General features: G+C 41.9%; 2 protein-coding genes across 2 annotated transcripts in view; one reads left to right on the forward strand and one right to left on the reverse strand.

The window, feature by feature from the left end:
- Positions 1–12,657, reverse strand: part of LOC131139141 (lysyl oxidase homolog 1) — a 232,520-nt gene that overhangs the window by 203,991 nt on the left and 15,872 nt on the right. Inside the window, exon 2 of the mRNA XM_078795859.1 lies at positions 5,031–5,139. The gene's annotated coding sequence lies outside the window, so the exon portion shown is untranslated. The remainder of the gene's footprint in view (positions 1–5,030; positions 5,140–12,657) is intronic.
- insyn1 (inhibitory synaptic factor 1) overlaps positions 1–12,657 on the forward strand; it is an 81,644-nt gene that overhangs the window by 54,374 nt on the left and 14,613 nt on the right. The gene's annotated exons all lie outside the window — the stretch shown is intronic.

Consider the following 12,657-nt stretch of genomic DNA (forward strand, 5'->3'; position numbering starts at 1 on the left):
CAACTGGGATAGGCTCCAGCACACCTCGCAACCCACGTGAGGATAAGCAGTAGAAAATGAATGAATGAATGAATGAACTTTAAGGTTAGATAATTTCCCATTAAAGCAGCCAAATAAAATCTGCTTCTTCCTACTCTTTTTTTTGCATCATTTGTATCTTGATTTGTACAAATATAAATGTGACGTTCTTTGACGTTAAACTCAATTTTCATGCTTTTCCATTGGCAAAACCAGGTACTACTTCTAGTACCTGATCAGTCTGGGTTTTCCATCCATCCATTTTTTATACCACTTATCCTCACTAGGGTCAGAGGAGTATGCTGGAGCCTATTCCAGCTGACTTTGGAGGCGGGGTACGCTGGACTGGTCGCCAACCAATCACAGCAGTCTGGGTTTTAAGGAAGCTAAACAACTATTACCTTGTTAGACCTGATAAACTGCCCAATCTGCCCTCAGTCGCCGGGATGTTAAGCACTGAGCTGATACTCCATTGGCGATGCACTCGGGTAAAAATGACAAAAATTCATAGTCAACATTATAGAGTTCTCCACACACCACCAGTCTCCTCTCGGATAAAATGTGTCTCCTTTGAAAAGTCAATACAAGAGATCACAGCTGCAACTAACGATTATTTTCTTAGTCGATTAATCTGAAGCTTGTTGTTTGCACTAATCAAGTAATCGGTTAGGCCCCAGGCAGACTAAATCAATATGAACCAAACACACAAACAGTTAGTGGTTTTCGTCCATAATATATCAGAAAGAGGCAAACATGTCCATTACTGTTTTCCAAAGTCAAAACTGATGTGTGAATGTCTTGTTTTGCAGCCAACACAAATATAATAGCTCTGCTTTCATGGAGGACGAGGGAAATTAAAAAAAAACAAATTTCAGAGGCTGAAATCAGGACATTTAGTTTGATTTAATATTCATTCGTTTTCTACCGCTTATCCTCATGAGGGTCGCAGGGGGGTGCTGGAGCCTATCCCAGCTGTCTTCAGGCGAGAGGCGGGGTACACCCTGGACTGGTCGCCAGCCAATCACAGGGCACATATAGACAAACAACCATTCACACTCACATTCATACCTATGGACAATTTGGAGTCGCCAATTAACCTAGCATGTTTTAGGAATGTCGGAGGAAACTGGAGAAGACCCATGCAACCATGGCCGAGGGTGGAATTGAGCTCGGGTCTCCTAGCTGTGAGGCATGCGTGCTAACCACTCGTCCACCGTGACACAGTTACACAGTGACATTTAGTTTGTTCATTCATTCATTTTCTACCGCTTTTCCTCACGAGGGTCGCGGGGGTGCTGGAGCCTATCCCAGCTGTCTTTGGGCGAGCGGCGGGGTACACCCTGGACTGGTCACCAGCCAATCACAGGGCACATATAGACAAACAACCATTCACACTCACATTCATACCTATGGACAATTTGGAGTTGTCAATTAACCTAGCATGTTTTTGGAATGTGTGAGGAAACCGGAGTACCCGGAGAAAACCCACGCATGCACGGGGAGAACATGCAAACTCCACACAGAGATGGCCGAGGGTGGAATTGAACCCCGGTCTCTTAGCTGTGAGGTACCTACTTATTATAAATAAAAACTTTTTTCCATCTGCGATTAATTGTGAGTTAACTATGGCCGGAAATGTGATTAATCGCGATCAAATATTTTAATCGATTGACAACGTTCTTCAATTTTGCCAGTTTTTGGAATGTGGAATTGAACTTGGGTCTCCTAGCTGTGAGGCGTGTGTGCTAACCACTCATCCACCGTGCAGCCCACATTTAGTTCGTAACAAAAAAAAGATAGTTGTTGATTATTAGATAATAGTTGATTCATTGATTAATTTTTGCAGATCTACTAATTTGGAACAAGCAAGGCAAGTGACATCGGAATTCGTCTTTTTGGCTGATTAGCTGAATGCGGTGTGTACGTTACGAGTGTGTATGACACTTTGTTTATATTTGAGTATGACAACAGGAAAAAAAAAAGCACGCGTGATTGATGCGTGCGTGGGCTTCGTGAGTATCTGCTGGATGATATGAGATGGTATAGAGAGGGAGTGCATTTGTGGGTGATTACAGTGGGTGTGTGTTCCCGTCTGAGCGCATGTTGTTGTGTTGTTGTCCTCCCACGGCCGATTGATTAGATACCAAACGCTGCCGGCCAGGCCCTGCTGTGGATTTTTCTGCTCACATCACTCGTGACTGTCGGCAGGGTAGCTCTTCTCAAATAAAGCAACATTAGCCCAGTCATGTTTGCCTCCGAAAAAACATGAGCCTGAAATGATGAAGTTGTGCTGCCTCCCTTACGCTGTTATATTTATATTACACGCACCACCCACCAGGCAGCCCATGCACAGTTTATAGCCTCTTTCTCATGGAGATACTGCAAAAAAACAGAGTTGTAGCAGTAGATCAGACATTTATTTGCTTGCGCCTTTCAAGCAGAACCAGTGAAGTGAAGGGGTAGCATTAAATAAGCTCTGCTTCTTCCTACTCCTTGTTGAATGTAAACATGCAATGTTTTTCATGTTTGTCTCAATCAGACTCCATCTAAAGGTGTAATAATAATAATAATAATATATAACATTTTCCGGGCTGAACGGTGGACGAGTGGTTAGTGCGCAGACCTCACAGCTAGGAGACCCAAGTTCAATTCCATAGGTGTAATAGTAATATCCTATGTGACATTGAGGAATATCATGTTTACACTTGGGGCTGCATAGCGGTCGAGTGGTTAGCGCGCAGACCTCACAGCTAGGAGATCCAAGTTCGATTCCACCCTCGGCCATCTCTGTGTGGAGTTTGCATGTTCTCCCCGTGCATGCCGGGTACTCCGGTTTCCTCCCACATTCCAAAAACATGCTAGGTTAATTAGCGACTCCAAATTGTCCATAGGTATGAATGTGAGTGTGAATGGTTGTTTGTCTATATGTGCCCTGCGATTAGCTGGCGACCAGTCCGGGTTGTACCCCGCCTCTCGCCAAAAGACAGCTGGGATAGGCTCCAGTATGTCAGCGACCCTTATGAGGATAGAAAATGGATGGATGAATTAAAGACGGCGTATCCTCAAATAGCACGATTGCTTTTCCCAATAATCCTGAACACTTTCCTCCGGATCTTCGAGTTATGCACCATGTCGGAACCATGAAGTAAAAAGAACCAGAGTACAAGTGGGTTGGTGTCACCTGACGTGGCCCTCATGGGTGGACACCATTCCCAAGGAGCCTGAGTGCTTTTCTCTCGAGCTCTGATCGCATCAATAGGTTTTCTCATATATGGCCCAAACCAAGGCAAGTAGAGCCAAGCGTCACTAGTGTTGACCTGTTATATCACACACATCACCAAACATATAAAAGGTACATAATTTACCTGCTAAGTACAACAATACAGCTGAAATGCTGTTTTGGTAAGTGTTAGTATGTACACAGACACAATTCTGCATGTTCTTCCTGGTTGGCTAACTTACTTTCCAACCCTGTAAATTTTGTCCCACACTATATAAATATACTGACTGTTCTATTACCCACCACTGTCCCCGTCCTCGTCGGCTCTTGAACTTCTATCAGGCGCTCTTCCTTCAGGCTGCAGCAGGACTGTTATCTCCCCATCCAGCCCTTCTGTCATCAATCACAGCTTAGCTCCCATGAAAGGTCTCAAAAAAAAAAAACAGTGGCCAACTGAGGACTCCCACTTATATGGGGCCTGTGAGCTGCATTTACGCATGAACACCGATCCCATGGATTATTAATGCCACGGCTGCTCAAATGTTTCCTGGAAAAGTGCAGAATTTGCGCAGGAAGCTTTCATCAGAAGCTGTAAACATTGGTTGTTGCATCATGCAGACCAAGGAAATGATTTGTTGGCTGGCTGTACATATAAAATGCAAATTTCTACCAAGCAGAACAACTCAGTATGACATCTGTTTGCATTTTTGCAGGGTAGGGGACCAAAAAAAAAATCATGGTTATTTTACTTACTGCAGTAGTACAGTGTGATATAGCAGTGGTAGGTTTTTGTATGACTTTTAAAGATAATGTAATTCCCGGAATATAGAGCATACTAGTATAATTGCCGCATCCAATAAATTTAAAGAGAAAAAAATAATTGCACATACAGTATATAAGCCTGTCACAGATATCCACGTCATAACATAGTTATGACTTTGTCAGTCTATCTTTTACCTTTGTTGCCTCAATCTTGGCGACTTCCGTCTCCAGGGAAATTAGACCTTTAGCTTGAGTTGTCTTCTTCATTATGCAGTAGTCCAGCCTTTCGAAACACGTCAGTTGGTGTAGCGTCCGAGACTACAGTCACTTTTTGACAATACAAAATCTCACAAACTCTTTCTAGCTCTAAATGCCAGGCGACACACCCCAAATACCTTCGCCACCAATGTAGTATCTGAGATGTAAAGCCTCCAACGTCACTCATCAACCTACGCTAAATCAACTGTTACAATAGTAAGCAGACCAAACAGAAACTGTAGTAATTCTACACTTGATCCAACGTACTTAAGATCTGTCAGATAAAAACACGATCGCGATATAAGACTTCAAAAGGTGATATCAGCGTCCACTTCACTACTCCCTGAAGCTGCACTGTATGGGAGGTGTAGTTTTTGCCATAAATTAGCACTGAACAAGCCACATGACAAAAAAGTAGTTTCTTATTGTTATAGACTTATTTAAGCTTTTTGTCTATGGAATTTTACATTGTAGATTTATGTTGGTTTTATGTTGTAGCAGTTCAGTGCAATTTTTATAGCATAAAATGTTTTACTTGTTTTTCTGTTTTAGACTACGTCCAAACTAAACACCGTTTAAAATTTGGCACTAGTGGGCGGTGTACTGTATATACACGGAGGTCGAAAAATACCCGTTAGCTTGGCACAGTCAGGATGATAATAACACACCTGCCCACCACTTTGGCATGTTAATAGTGTCTTTGGTTCTAGGCACTGTTATAGTGGCTTTCAATTTGTCAGACTGGCTCTAGAATAAATTGTTGATTACTCACTTAAGTGGAAAGTATTTTCCTCCTCTCTAAGATCACTTGGTCTTGTCTTTTCTTGGAGCGAGGTAGCACCTCTCCACACACCAGCATGTTTCCCGGCCAACGCTGCTCCCTATAATCACACGAAACACACAAATGAAGTGACATGTTCTGCACCATTAATCAAAAAGGGGACATGTATTTTCTGCATATTTCCTGAAATAAGCAAGCAATCAATATGTTTATGAGTTTTTCAGTAATAACTCAATATGTAATTATTAAGATGCTGATGCATGCACATTGGTTAATTGTTTTCATGATAGCATGACTGGTGAAATCCATCCTAAAAAGAGGTTGGGGGGGTGGTGGGGTGGTGGGGGGGGGCTTTTATAGCTTCTCACTGGAGAACTGTGCCAGCACATCTGGTTTCTGATGATTTCATTTAATCAATGTTTGTCTTTTTACACAGAATAAAGCATTGCAATATGTATAAAAGGGGAAGAATACATTTTATACCATACATCAGACGTCTAAAAATTTGGTCTACTTGTTTTAAGACACAATCTTCATGATCAACTTGGGACATGAGAATACTGCGGTGTCGAGATAAGATGCTACACTAAGATATCAATTATCGCATTGAACCCCCCCCACACACACACACAAAAGACAACCCCTGCTTTTCCAGAACCAGTTTTGGAAAAAATATTTTTATGACCGCATTCCCCACATTTGCCTTTGTTTTTTGCTTGCTAACAACCTTTGAGACACTTTTTTTTTAGCTGCATCATTCCACTGGTATGTGTAAGTGACAGGAAGAAAAGCTCCTGTCATTTTACTTGGATGAATATTTTAGCTTATCAATTGAAAAAATACTGTCTTAAAGGGGACCTATTATGCTCATTTTCGCCCCTTTGAATTGAGTTGTGGACTACTAAAGAGCAGCTACACACAATTACCCACACAGATCTTCCAGAATCTGCACCTACTCCTATTCAAATGACACAAATGGGCTGTTTAATTAAATTATCAATTCATTCATTATTTAAATTACTTATTTGAAATTATTTATTTTTTTATGATTACATTTTGGAGGAATTATTGTGAAACATATGTTTTGGTTTTTATACACAGTCTCAGTTATTGTACAGCCAAATTGAGGTTCCAGTATACAATTTCCAGTTACCCATTTTCTTTGCTGCTTGTCTTCACTAAGGTCTTGGGGTATGCTGGAGCCTATCCCAGCTGACTTGGGGCGAGAGGGACGGTACACCCTGGACTGTTCGCCAATCAATTGTAGCACTGTTTAATAAAAAAAAAAAGTATTTTCAAAACAACTCAAAGTGGAATCATCATTACAGTTAACAAATATGTTCATTACTTGTATTGTTTTTCGACCACCCTGGAATGGATTGGGGTTCTTCTGTATTTTTCAAACGGAATCAATTGCATTACAACCATTAACAATAGCAGACATTTCCTGTAGTATTCATTAATTTAACTGATAGTTATTGGTGCTAACATGCATATTAAGAGCTTTTAACCACAGTAATTGGGGCTAGACAGAACATACGCCATCATTTGACACTTTCAAGAGTTCCCACAGCAGTGAGAGCGTAGTCGCTGTGGACCTTATCAAAATGCAGCAAATGCCTAACAAGCTTGCAAATGCACGTCTCTATTAGGCCTCTCAATATCGTTCCCCGGCCGGCTGGGGGGGGGGGGGGACGCTTGTTCGATGGCATAATACCGATGATGACAATTCAGTCGCCACCTCTCTGAGATGAGACTCTAATCACTTTATTGATAACCCTGATAGCCCATTGCGGTTCACGGCTGATATCCCACATCACTTCATATTCTGTGGGTGTGAAATTTGGTGACGTTATCGCCCCTCGTCGGCCAATACGAGACGTTTTGTCCTCATGTTGTGTTTCACAGCTCATCTTACATTAGCACAGCCGAAAATAGCCCTAATGGGACTTCAAATGATGACAAACGTTATTGGCGGCCTCGCCTATCTCTGGCAAAAAAAAAAAACTGTTGAAAGATGTTATCCAAACAATGATGGCGAGATGCGTTGACGTCTGTCACCCTGATGATGGATTGCCCCTAGCAGATTCTTCAGGTAGATTTTTGCGGTTGCTGTTTTACAAGATGCAGCGTGGGGGTGGTGGACGGTAGAGTGTCTATAAATAGCAGAGCCGGGTGATGGCGAGAGAGGTATGATGGAGGCAGGTACGTGTGGCACAGCCAGATGGTGTCTTGTGGGGGAATGTCTCCCGGTGATTTTGTTTGCAAATAGGTCTCAGTTTAAAAAAAAAAAAAAATCTCTCAATCCCACTGCCATACATGATGAAGGTGTAGCAGACGCAAGGATGTTCACACAAAGAGAGTGGAAACGACGCACGGTGACAGGTTTTGTCATTCATTGAGGCGGCCGCCCTACAGGGTGTCACATACAGAAACAGCAGAAAGCAATGACAAATTGTTTTTGGAAGAGGGAGACAAGCAGGAGAGTATGTCCTGTCAATATGACTCGTCTCCTCTGCAGAGAGAACAATTTGATAGTTTCCACATTTCTTGTCAGTTCCCTAAAAGCTTTTAAAAAGTGCCGCAATGCCAAAACACGTATTTTAGGTTCAATCTAACCAGTTCCCTTAACCATGTGATGGTCTGGATAGGTTCCAAAAATAGCCTGCAACAAATGAAATTTGCAAAGTAGCAATATTTTAACGCTGTAAAATCCCTCAAAATACACATTATACACTTTTCTCAGACAGGCTTTAACATGTCCTCACAATTCTTGTTTAAACACCGTCAAAGTTAAAATTCCGTTTTAATTTTAATGAACAAACTACTTAGTTGGACACAAGAAACTCCTGACTCACTGACTGCACATCTTTGCCATTCGGCTGTGGAGTTTTTGTGTCCTTGTCGTAATAATCTATAATAAATAATAAAATAATCTATAATAATAAATAATAATATATTATTAATAATAATTAAAATCTAATAATAAAAACTAGCTGTTTGCTAGCTATCCATCATATAGTTAGCCATGACCACAACAGGAAGACGGTTTACAGTCAATCAGGACACACAAGACTACAACACTCCACTTCCCACAATGCAATTCTTCTTAAAGGGCCATGCTTGGACTGTAACAGAATTCTAACACTGTAAAATTGTTTTTAAAAAGCACTAAAATTGCATTTTAAAATTCAATGAATTAGTGAATCTGCAAAAAATATGAACTGCAATGGAGTGAGGGAACACTGTACACATTTTTTTTTTACCTTTATGGTACCTTTATGGGACCCTAATGCTATCCGATAAGTCGTCAGTGATCACACAATTTGAAATGCTTTCAAATTGTATTAAAAAAAAGAGCTGTACTGTTATCATCAATGCGGAAGATCAAGCGAGCCCAGAATGAAGGCATACAAAGTCAATGTCTACGTATGTCACACTGCAGGTCGATTCCGATTTTTTTGCACATTGTAACCTGTATGTGATATTTTCATGTCAGTGTGAACAGCACAATTCATTTTTTTTTCAAATGCGACTGAAGCCTCATTTGTATGTGGATATAAATCCCATATGTAGCATGTGATGCGACTACAGTATTGAAAAGTCAGTATGAAATGACTTTTAAATAGTGTCAGTGAAGCGTATCACAGTTCCTGCCACACACACACGCTCTTCGGAAGAGATGTCATAGCAAGTTCTCAACAAACAAATCTGTTTACTATCTTTTCCATGGTTTATCTGGGAGTGTTGCACACATTTTAGTTGTGCTGTGTGAGTGTGTGTCACGAAAGCCTTCTGTGAGAAGCTATTAGACTGAATCTAAAAGACTAATATCTAACAGGGCTGTGTCAGGGCGGCACGGCGGTCGAGTGGTTAGTGCGCAGAACTCACAGCTCGGGTTCAATCCCACCCTCGGCCATCTCTGTGTGGAGTTTGCATGTTCTCCCCGTGCATGCGTGGGTACTCCGGTTTCCTCCGACATTCCAAAAACATGCTAGGTTGTCCATAGGTGTGAATGGTTGTTTGTCTATATGTGCCCCGTGATTGGCTAGCCAATCAGGGTGTATCCCGCCTTGGAAAAAATACAAATCTTTTAAAGTTTTCCCATAATGCATTGCATCTGCCTTTTGGAGCTGCAATGACGTCAGCCTCCCTTCTGGGCTCTTGTGCTCCTCAGGCAGCATTGCAGCACCTTGGCAGCCCTGTGATTGGCTGCCGACTAGTCCAGGGTGTATCCCGCCTCTCGCCCGAAGACAGCTGGGATAGGCTCCAGCACACCCTTGTGAGGAAAAGTGGTAGAAAATGAATGAATGAAATCAGTCGTGGCATCCCACAGGGGTCCTTGCTTGGACCACTACTGTTAAAAGTCTTTACATGATAAAATACATTTTTTTGTTAGTTATCGGGCTACTTACTGGTTCCGATTGGAAGAAGTAAGCAGGTTTGTTTTTTTTTTTTGTGGAATTGTACTTGTACCTATGTTTACAGGCATGGAGTACATGTGAAACATAGATGATACGCCCAAACAGAGATTCAAACCCTTAATCCCCTGACTGTAAGGCCAACATGCAGCCCCCTTTAAAAACCTCTCAAAGACATTTATGTGAAAATGACGCCCTGGAATCCACATCGCCAGGCCTACGCATCATTGCCTTTGTGTTGTGAGCTCACTGATGCACCTCATATATCCTTTCAAGAAATCTGTCCACATGAATCTGCGTCTCAGCCCAAATCGCCCTTCTTTAATATGCAGCCCATCATCCTTTACTGATGCTGTGATTCATGAGGAGTAGCGGTGGTGAAAACATCTTATGACAGCCACTACTGAGAGCAGATCACAAAGAAAAGATGAGATAACGCAGCAATACATGCGGTCTACTACTACTGTTACCTTTAAGTAGCAGCAAGGGTTAAAGTAAAAATGTTTATCTTTTTTTTTTTTCTCACTTGCAATATCTCCCAATTCATTTAAAATCAGGTTATATATATATTTTTTTGTAAGCAATGATATATGGCTCCACACAAGAAAAGAAAATTGGAGCACACTCCCATTAAGATAAGCACTGCAGCCTGGAGGAAACCTAGAAATGCCAGTGGCATATTGATTGCTTGGCCTGTATTAATAGAAGGGCCAGTCGCTGCTCTCTCAGCCTGGACTTCTTATCCCAAAGTCACGGCCCAGCAGCGATCCTAATGAAAACAAGCCCCAAAGCAAAAAAAAAAAAAAAAAAAAAAAACAATTAAAAGAAAGTCCATTTTGGGGTAGATTTGTGTGAAATTGTAGCTGAATGTTGCCAGGTAACACATGAAAACCCCCCACAAACCAAAACCCCATCCGAACGCCATCGAAGCAGGTGCGATGATTATTTATTAACTTTAACTGCTGCTCAGTCATCACACGTAGTCGTCAATATCGGCTAATTAGCATCATCAAGTATGAGTTACTGCGAGAGAGGGAGCGATAACCGCAGCGGCTCCACAGCACAAAACTACTTTGCTAAACTTGTTTTCATCAGCCTCCTGGAATTTTAAAACACTTTTACGCTTTGCTGCTTTCCATCCGAGCTGACGCGACAGATGTTTGCGCCACAAATTCATCTGGGGGGGGAGAGAGCCAATACTTTGGAAAAAGGGGGAAAACTTTCCCAAAAAAAACTTTTAACTTGTGATTGGATTATATTCTATCTCTTAATCTAGGATAGTCGACTTCGGTGCTTTTAGTTCCCAGGAGGAGGATGAGGACGGTGATGAATGACTTCTCTGGTAGGCTACTGTTTTCCTAGCCATGTTATATGCACTGTTCGATGCTGCTTGGATAAAAAGACACAGAAACATGTTGGGGAATTAAAGTAGGCTCAAAGGTTGTTAGCAAGGAGTGGTTATGACGCTAATTGTAACATCATGCTGATCAATGAAGCATCAAAACATCGGACTGTTGCGCATTATCGTTGTTGCAATGTTCACGTTTTTTGGGACCGCATTGGTATCGGGAAAATTGTATTAAAAAATAAATAACCATTATATTCGGTTACATCATTGACTCATTCATCAATGAGGAAGAGCTAGCAAAATGACTATATAGCAGTCACTATGCCCCTCATGAAAGTGAAAGTTAAGCTTATGTGAGGGACAGAGAGAAAATGCATCTGTTGTGTGGACACCCGTTGTCCCAATATTTTTCCATGAGTCATATCTAAGTGTTGCACACCTCTGATTGTGCTACGTGAGAATTTGTGTCAAGAAGGTCAAGACTGCATTGAGCTAATAGACTCAATCTCAAGGTGTAATAATAATAATAATAATACATATAACATTTTCCAGGCTGCACAGCGGTGGTCTGTAAAAGCGTAGTGCAACTCGAGTTGTGCTATGTGAGTGTGTGTGTCAAGACGATGTCAATAAAAAGCTACCAGACTGAAAATTTACCGAGGTAAAAGACTCAATCTTAAGATGTAATAGTAATATCCAATGTTACATTGAGGAACATCATGTTTACATCATGTGGTTAGCGCGCAGACCTCACAGCTACGAGTTCGATTCCACCCTCGGCCATCTCTGTGTGGAGTTTGCATGTTCTCCCCGTGCATGCCGGGTGCTCCGGTTTCCTCCCACATTCCAAAAACATGCTAGGTTAATTGGCGACTCCAAATTGTCCATAGGTATGAATGTGAGTGTGAATGGTTGTTTGTCTATATGTGCCCTGTGATTGGCTGGCCACCAGTCCAGGGTGTACCCCGCCTCTCGCCTAAAGACAGCTGGGATAGGCTCCAGCACCCCCTGCGACCCTCGTGAGGAAAAGCGGTAGAAAACGAATGAACGAATGAATGAATGTTGTTTTGTTGGGGCTGCACGGCTGACAAGTGGTTAGCACATAGGCGTCACAGCTAGGAGATCCAAGTTCGATTCCACCCTCGGTCATCTCTGTGTGGAGTTTGCATGTTCTCCCCTGTGCAAGCGTGGGTTTTCTCCGGGTTCTCCGGTTTCCTCCCAAATTCCGAAAACATGCTAGGTTAATTAGCGACTCCAAATTGTCCATAGGTATGAATGTGAGTGTGAATGGTTGTTTGTCTATATGTGCCCTGTGATTGGCTGGCCACCAGTCCAGGGTGTACCCCGCCTCTCGCCCGAAGACAGCTCCTGAGGATAAGCGGTAGAAAATGAAATAAATGAATAACATTTTCCTTTGGGAAGTCTGGGAAGTATCATGTCCACAGCACAGTCATAGAAGCCATAGCTTGAATCGGGATTAGTGACTTCTCCATGGTAACCCTAGCCTTGGATAATGTCTATAAATAGAACTGTCTTTTTGGCTTTTGGCTGGGAGGGGTGTCGGGGGCTGCTAATGAAAAATTTTTTTGCTGAGTGTTTGCAGTTTCACCCTCACTCGTAAAAAGTTCCCGCCAATCTCACCTTCTGCTATCTACACATAATCCTTCCTTCTGGAAAAAAAACAAAAAAAAAAACACCAACAAATCAAAAGACGGATATTTAGATGCATTATAGATTGACATCATAATTATTCCTTTTATTTTACAATTCCTTAAGCATGATTACACTCAAGGGTGTCCTTCCTAGCTCACTTCTTATTTTCACGACTGTCATGCATCACGACATTGAC

Source organism: Doryrhamphus excisus, linkage group LG13 (assembly GCF_037039965.1).
Source record: "Doryrhamphus excisus strain RoL-2023G ecotype Guam linkage group LG13, RoL_Dexc_Guam_v1.1, whole genome shotgun sequence".
NCBI classification, from domain to species: Eukaryota; Metazoa; Chordata; class Actinopteri; order Syngnathiformes; family Syngnathidae; genus Doryrhamphus; species Doryrhamphus excisus.